This window comes from Lygodium microphyllum, chromosome 10, assembly GCF_053477565.2.
Source record: "Lygodium microphyllum isolate KBCC chromosome 10, Lygodium_microphyllum_v1.1.10, whole genome shotgun sequence".
Taxonomy (NCBI): domain Eukaryota; kingdom Viridiplantae; phylum Streptophyta; class Polypodiopsida; order Schizaeales; family Lygodiaceae; genus Lygodium; species Lygodium microphyllum.
In genome coordinates this window covers 161,782,984-161,792,038 of record NC_141144.1, presented here as the reverse complement: position 1 = coordinate 161,792,038, position 9,055 = coordinate 161,782,984, and positions in this window count along the sequence as shown.

The window sequence follows — 9,055 nt, the reverse complement described above, 5'->3', positions numbered from 1 at the left end:
TCTTGTTTGCAAGTTATAGGATGATTAATTGGAATTAGGTTATAACCTAACCTATGCTTGATCTTAAATTGATAAATTAGGGTTGAAAATCAATTTATGCGTAGACAATGAGTCATATGTTTATGGAAATGATAGCGTAATTATATTCAAGAATTAAACAAATTGGCATAAACCTAAATACCTAAACCCGCGGAGTACTCGTTTTAGAAAGAGTTAATTCAATTCCAAAGAACTCACTAGGATTTAATACGTGACCTAGTCGCATGTGTTGCTAAAACTGAAACTCCTATACCCTAAATACTTGCCCACATTCACCGAATGTAGGGACAACGGAACATACTTGAGAAGTGATCTAGGGTTTGTCCCTAAGAATCTTTTGTTAAAAAGATGGAACTTGGAACCCTAGGACTAACAATGTCAGCCTAATGTAATCAGAAACAGATTGTTTCATGACTCCATTTGATGGGTAGAATAGTCCCATAGTTCGATGTGACACTTGTGCAACAAGTGCAGAGTTGTATGATCTTGTGATTGGATCACAAGGGAATGGCCAATTCTCGGAATGAGGTTGGCAGATTCTTACACAAGTTATCTTGCAAGAGGATGAATAATCGTCCTAATATAGTATCTTTCTGGGGTAAAGATAATTGCTTGGAGCAAAGGACAAACCAATAAATTGGAATAACATATGAACTTCAGGTATTGACCAAGTCGGGTTAATAGGGTACGGCCCTAACCTAGGATATAGGGGATCTTGCCAAGTTGCAAGTCATCCCGAATCTAGCCTTCGGGCGAATTGTGGATAAGCCTACGGGTTGGACTTTATTTCCAATATAAATATGATAACCTGTTAACAAGGAACTTGTTTGACATTGCTTTTCTATGTCAAGTGATATGACTATGTGAAGGAACCAGTGCCTAACAGGCTAATTAAGGAAGCTGATTGATACATGTCCAACTAAATGTGCTAGGTAATTAAATAACTAAAACAACTCAAGGAAAGTGCGGGATGTGGCCATAGGTCCGTCCTATGGATGGGTGGTCCCGGTTGGTCGGGAACTTTTCTCAAATCACGATGGAGAGTCAGGAGATCGTCAAAGAACACAAACAACAAAAGCCTTAACCTAGAGTTATAATTGATCCCGATTTACGCTGTTTTAGGGGAACGGAATGGGACTATACCTTATGGTAGAGAGGTTGAGCTTCGCATCCCTCTCATTTCCCATTTTCCTTGAACCAAGTGCAGCGTGAATCCGCTTCGAACCTGGCATTTCTGCGTAAAGTAATTCGCTTGGGTTCGACATTAGTTGCCGTTAGAAAATGACCAATAGGAAAAACCCTAATTCAGGTCGGTCCTAAGTGGAAACGGCCGGAATACTTCCACTACGTGGCAGACGTGGAGAGTCCTAGATCGTAAACCCCGTAACATTCCATGGGAGTGCCGGGCAGAGCCTTCTAGATATACTTTTCGATGGACTGCTAAGACGTGTCCTGAAGATAACTGATGGATACGTTACAGTTGGTATCATAGCGAACCAACAACAGAATTATTTTTATGAAATCTTAATAAGATAAAGTAAAGCAAATGCTGTTGTTCAAACATTTCCTTACTTTCAATGCTGTCTTGCAGAATTACGAAACATTGGGCAAGTTCTTAGTGTTCTGAGTCGTGTTTATGATTGCGATGCATTTCCCTGATTATCAACAAAGGGTTGAGATGATGAACATCCTAGAGCGTATCTATAATCCATCGCCTTTGTACATTGAATGAAGATTGACGGGTGCCTCATGTATCTACTATATAGCTGCCCACCGGTTTGCATATCTTCAAACCAACCTAAAGAGGATCAAGTGGTTGGAAGACCTAAAAGTCGTGAAGCTGTTCATTTTTGTGGAAGCTCACTTAAACTCAACTTTACATATTCGAGGTCAGAGGGTTGAACTGAACTCATATGTATATGGGGAAGTGACTCGTGTAATCCCCGCCGACAGGATTAAAGTGTTGGGGCACCATGAGAAGAATGGGTTCCAAAGGAAAGGATACCCTGAACTTCGAACGACTTATCGATTCCTGAAGATCCATGACCCGAAACCATACTATTATATAGTTCCTGTTGATAAATGTAATACAGTATTATTCTCCCCAAACTAAATGTAACAGTTGTCTTATCATCGCAAGAAATGTTGTATTCCGAAAGGGCTACGCCCATATAAATACAAATAAGACTTCTTTTTATCAATGTCTGATTGTGCATGAGAATTGATGAAAAGTTAAGTGGTTAGATTGCTTGGGTGATAGCAAAATTGGAGATGTAATATAAATCAATAACGATTATCGTGTAATAACATTAAGAAACCTTTATCCAGGCACAACCCCAGGTACAGGTTCCCAGTTCACCTCCTACATCAAGTACTACTGTGATCCAAGAGAAGACGTTTCTTCTCAAGCAGATTAAGCCACCTGAATTTGACGGGAGAGGCAGGTCCATTCAAGAAGATGCTGAAATTTGGATTGAATCCATGGAGGATTACTTCGAAGCAGCCGGTACTGCACCCGCCAATCAGGCTATGCTCGCCAAGCTAAAGCTCACCGACGAAGCCAGGCTTTGGTGGAAGCAATGGTGCAGGGATCAAGGGATCCCGGAAGGATCCGTTACCTGGGAGAAGCTAAAGAAAGCCATGCAGGGAAGGTACTTACCACCTGCGTATCGCACGTAGAAAATGAATGAGTTCTACGAGCTAAAACAGCTGCCCTGGGACTCACCCTTGATGCATACTATTCTAAATTTGTCTCACTTCTTAAGTATGCGCCACAGATGGACATGACACAGCAGGTGTCAAAATTTTGTGCTGGTTTAAATCCACCAGTGAATATCCATCTCGAATCTATGCGCCCATCAGATTTACAAGATGCACTCATTCAAGCTGCGCCTATAATTCAGGAGGTGCAGGCTAGACCAAGGGGTAACAAAACTTGGTCTTATAATGACCTGAACAGAGGAGCATTCAGGCCTCAAATGGAGTTCAAGGTCAGAATCAGGGACAAAGAAAGAAAGCAAGAACTAACAATGTCAACAACTTTGTTCCTACTCAAAGCAATGGCTGAAACCTCTGTTGTTTCCACTGCAACGAGCCCGGTCATTTCAAGAGGCAATGTCCCAAACTTGGAGGAGGACATCGCCAAGCACCTTTCCAAGGAACGGGCCGTGGTCAGGGAGCCGCTACCCAAGGCAAAGGAAGAACCGCCTACTTTGCCAATAGGAAAATATGCAAAGAAGAAGAAGATCCGACCATGGAAGCAGAGTTTGAAAGGGCGACAGTCCATGCCGCTCTTCACAAAAGGCCCAAATCGCCAGTTCTCTTGGTGATTCAAACACCGTCGGACTATCAAGGTAAAGGTTTCAAGACCTTGATTGATTGTGGTAGTACACATTCTTTATCTCACCAGCTTGTGCAAAAAGACTAGGAATAGCCATAGTAGAAGCACTTATCTTGCTTGTGGAATTGGCAAATGGTCATGAGGTTACTTGTACCAGGCAAACTGCTAAGGTGGAATTCTTTCTGGGAGGAAAAATGACTTCGGTCAAATTCGGAATCATGAATTTAGGTATCCATGAGTGTCTACTCGGAATGGATTGGCTTAAGCCTAATGATTCCCACATTCATTGTGGAGAGGGCCAAATTTCCTTTCAAAACTCTGAAGGGGATTTGGTCACAACTCAAGGTGAGGCTGGAGTGCCAAAAATCCAATTGGCCAAAGCATCTCAGATCATAAAAGGAGTTAGAAAAGGATTACCTGTCTACTTGATTAAGCTTAACAAATTAGATCAGAAGCAAGAGTCTAGTGAAGGACTTCTTGGCTAAAGGAATACACGGATGTATTTCTTGAAGAGTTGATAGAACTCCCGCCTCAAAGAGAAGTGGATCATGAGATTAAGCTAGTACCAGGAGCTGCACCAATTGCAAAGAGACCTTATAGAATGTCCATACAAGAAGTAATTGAGCTGAAAGAACAACTTAAGCAACTGCTAGATTAGGGTTACATCCATCCTAGCAGTTCATCATGGGGAACTCCAGTACTGTTCTAGAAAAAGAAAGATGGAATGCTTCAACTATGTATTTATTATAGAGGATTGAATCAATCAACTGTCAAAAACAAGTACCATATTCCTAGAATAGATGAGCTTCTTGATCGTCTTCAGGGGGCAAAGATCTTCTCCAAGATTGATATCAGGTCGGGTTACTATCAGATAAGGATCAAGGAAGAAGATATCCCCAAGACGGCTTTCAATACAAGATATGGACACTTTGAGTTCCTAGTTATGTCATTTGGGCTTACAAATGCACTGCCACCTTCAACAGGTTAATGCAGGATATCTTTAGGCCATATCTTGATGATTTTGTGCTCGTCTTCTTCGACGACACTTTAGTCTATTCCAAACAAGAAGAAGATCATAAACCCCAACTTCGGATTGTCCTTGAGACAATGAGGGCACATAAGTTGTATGCTAAGATGAAGAAGTGTGCATTCTTCAAGCGTTGGATTGAATATCTGGGATTCATCGTATCAGCGGAAGGAATCTCAATGGACCCAGCCAAGGTCAGAGATGTGCTAGAATGGCCAATACCAACATTTGTCAAAGAAATACGCAACTTTCTTGGATTGACAAGATGGTATAGGGTCTTCATAAAAAACTATGCTTTGATTGCAGCACCTCTGACGGACTTACTGAAGAAGCAAACATCCATTGCATGGTCAACTCCTGAACAAACCATTTTTGATAAACTAAAGCAAAGTTTGGTATCAGCACCTATCCTAAAACTTCCAGACCTCAATAAGGAGTTCGAGGTAGTAACTAATGCTAGCACACTTGGCTTGGGATGTGTGCTCATGCAAGAAGGTCACCCGGTAGCTTACTCTTCAAGGAAACTGAAGAGTCATGAGAAGAATTATGCTACCCATGATCTGGAATTGCTAGCTATCATCCATGCTCTAAAGCTTTGGAGACACTACCTATTGGGTAACAAGTTTACCCTAGTGACTGATCATAAGAGTCTCAATTGGATCTTTACCCAGAACAAGCTCAACATGAGGCAATGTCGGTGGATTGAAGTGCTGGAAGAGTACGACTTTGAAATCAAGTACCGACCAGGAAAAGAGAATGTAGTTGTCGATGCACTTAGTCGCAAGGCATTCCTTAATTCTCTAATCTTGCAAAATCCATCAACAGCTAGATCTCTAGCTACAAAAGTATCTATGCCAAACAATCCAATACTTGATTTAGCTAGAGAGGAAGCATGCCATGATCCAGCCTACCAAACGATGCTAAGGGAGATCTCTATCAAGAATCAGAACCAAAAGCTGCAAGCTAAGTATCATGAATTCTCTATCAATAGTGGACTTGTCTACTATAGAACAAGGCTGTGTATACTGGCAAGCCAGTCACTTAAGCAGAAGATATTGTGGAAAGCTCATGATTCCCTCTTCTCAGGACATCCTGGCTATGCCGAGACTCTCAATGCAGTTAGAAAGAGCTACCATTGGGAGAGGCTTAAAGGTGACATTCTCAAATATGTCACCGAGTGTTTGTCTTGTCAATGTATCAAAGCCGAACATGTCAAGATGCCAGGGAAGCTGCAACCGCTTGAAATTCCCCAAATGAAATGGGAATTCATCAGCATGGACTTTGTTGTTGGCCTACCCCAAGTTCAGGGAGGATACAACTCCATCATGGTTGTGGTTGACATGCTGACTAAGGTTACACACCTTATTCCAGTAAAGACAAACTATAAAGCCTCAGACATTGCAAGATTGTTTATCAAGGAGATATTCAAGATACATAGGCTACCCAAAAGAATCATTAGTGATCGTGATTCTCTCTTCACATCATACTTCTGGAGAGCTATCTTTGAAGCCATTGGGACTGAACTCTGTTTTAGCACAGCTTACCATCCCCAAACGGATAACCAAACAGAGCAAGTAAATCAAGTCATCGAGGATATGCTTAGGGCATATTGCTGTCGTGAGCCAAAAATGTGGATTCAATACTTGCCTTTGGTTGAATTTGCCTACAATGCTTCTTATAAACAACGCATTTAGATGACCCCTTTCCAAGCATTGTATGGTCATGACTGTCGAAGTCCCCTAAACTTCTCAGATCCAACCTTGAGGGTTGAAGCTTCAAGGTAGATGTTGGAAGAGATGGATGACCAAATAAAGTCAATAAGACATGACATCCAAGCTACCAAAGATAGACAGAAGGCATACGCGGATTTAAAGCATCAAGATAAAGTCTTCGAAGAAGGAGACATGGTCTTCATTCATGTACACCCTAAGAAGAGTTCCCTATCCTTAGGAGATTGCAAGAAGCTAAGTCCAAGGTATTGTGGACCGCACAAGATCCTCAAGTGCCTAGGACCTAATGCTTATAAACTGCAACTCCCTAAGAACCTAAAGGTTCATAATGTATTCCATATCAACCTATTGAAGAAGTATGTACCTAATCCTAGCCATGTACTTGATGACCAACAAGTTGTAATGCCTAGTCAAGGAGTCCTTAAACTAAGGCCTGACAGGATCTTAGATGTTAGGGAGAGACAATTGAGATCCAGAAACTTGAGAGAATGCCTCGTCCAGTGGAAAGATTATCCCAAAGAGGATGCCACTTGGATAGATGAAGGCACTCTCAACCATCAATATCCCTAGCTTATCTCGAGATGAGGACATCTCGATTCCTCCAAGGGGGAGAGAATGTAACAACTCTGAAATAAAAATACCCATTCCACATATGAATTCCCTCTTGGGAAGGGGTCATAGGGATAATATTTTTTGGAATTGGATAAAAGACATTTTTTTTTTGTTATTTTCCTTACCCCCCCAGTCGACTATCGAGCTGGAGGGGGAGGGGAATAGAAGGAGTGACTAAGCTCCTCGATGGAGCTTCAGGAGAGAAGTGGCCATGCCCGCTGCCGTGTGGAGGAGGAAGGATCTTATCCCCTCCCCTATTTAACGCGAGGATGGTGGATAGATGAAAGAAGGGGCTGCCAGGAGATACATTGATTGTGTGGTCATCGAGAGGGAATGAGAGGGGTGGTGGTCGCTGCCATAGTGGTAAGAAGAAGGAGGAGTCTGACCGCCGACGTGCCATGAACGAAGGCCTTTGGGGAAGACAAAACAAGATTTTGACTACTGTCTAACTGCCATGAGGAGGAAGAGTAGACTGACGGTGTTCAGAATTCGTCGAGAGGAGGAGAGGGCCATCGCCGTGCTGCTCCGCTGGTCAAGGAGGGAGGAAGAAAGTCGTCGCAGCTGCCTCCTGGTCTGCCGTAATGCTGCCTGGGAGTTATTCCCCCCCGCTCACGTGCCCTTAGTGAGGTTTCTAGAAGGCCCTTGGAAGCTTCCAAGGGTGGGCTTCCTAAGCCCCCCCCCCTGTGGCCTTTATGACTACCCCCCTCAAAATTCCCACTTAGGGCTCTATAAGCCCCCTTTTACCCCCCAAAAATGTTTTACCTTAAAGGCCCTTTTTCTCCCCGTATCTTAAATCCCCCTAAGGGCCCCCTTAGGCCCCTTTTCCCCCATGCAAAAATTCCCTTTTTAGCCCTTTTATACCCTTTCCTTTCCCCCCCCACAAATTCCCTCATAAGTACTCCACAAGCCCCCTTTTCCCCCTGACATTTGACTTGAAGGGTCTTCATGTGTTTTTTTTTAAACCCTTTTTTTCCCCCATACGCAATCCCCTATATCCAAAGGGGTCTTCTACACCTTTTATTCCCCTTCCTTGTGAGTCTTTAAAAAGGCCATTAAGCCCTTTCCCATGGTTTTAATGAGCCTTACTTGCGGAGGGTTTTAAAATACACCCTTTCTGGGTTTTTAAACCCTTTCCATGGTTTCTCCCCTCCTCCACAAGTATCCCTTCAAAGAGCTTCTACGAAAGAAAGGAACAGAAGACTCATAAAGGACGGTGGTATTTCAAAAGGGAGTTCGCAAAGCCGCATCTAAGATGGAAAGGCTGCATTTGTGATGGCTCCTAAGAAATCCCAAGGCGTAACCGCAGGAGGATCGTCTCCTAGCATTCACGTGGACATCTCACCACAAGTCCAGGTTTTTCTTCCTAATTTTTATTTTACGTCATTATAATTCAATTGGGCATAGATGATTTTTGGAAATAGGATGCATTTTTCATCGTAAGTGCTTTAGAAAAATTAACTCATGATGGAGAAATTCAATCATTAGTATTTTTAATAAAATGAACAAAATAAAGTGAGCAAAAGATTGATATGCGTTCCTAGCAAGTAGTTTATGTGCATTTCAATGAACTGAAGTTAGATTATTGTCCATATTTACAAAACGGAATTAAGATAATGCACTCCGTTTAAGCATGGAAGTATAGATTGCATGTCGCATTATTAGGCCATATCTTCTTCGCAATGAGTCATCATGGGAAGTGCTAAGAATCCATAGGAAAGTGCAAGGCATGAAATGATTCCTAAGTTGCATAAATTGGTCAATTATCGTTTTTCAACTGCATAATTATTAGTAAAAAGTTGCTTATTTAGCATGAATCTTGTTCGCAAGTTATAGGATGATTAATTGGAATTAGGTTATAACCTAACCTATGCTTGATCTTAAATCGATAAGTTAGGGTTGAAAATCAATTTACGCGTAGACAATGAGTCATGTGTTTATGGAAATGAGAGCGTAATTATCTTCAAGAATTAAACAAATTGGCATAAACCTAAACACCTAAACACGCGGATTACTCGTTTTAAAAAGAGTTAATTCAACTCCAAAGAACTCACTAGGATTTAATACGTGACCTAGTTGCACGTATTGCTAAAACTGAAACTCCTATACCCTAAATACTTGCCCACATTTACCGAATGTAGGGACAGTGGAACATACTTGAGAAGTGATCTAGGGTTTGTCCCTAAGAATCTTTCGTTAAAAAGATGGAACTTGGAACCCTAGGATTGACAATGTGAGCCTAATGTAATCAGGAACAGATTGTTTCGTGACTCCATTTGATGGGTAGAATAGTCCCATAGTTCGACGCGA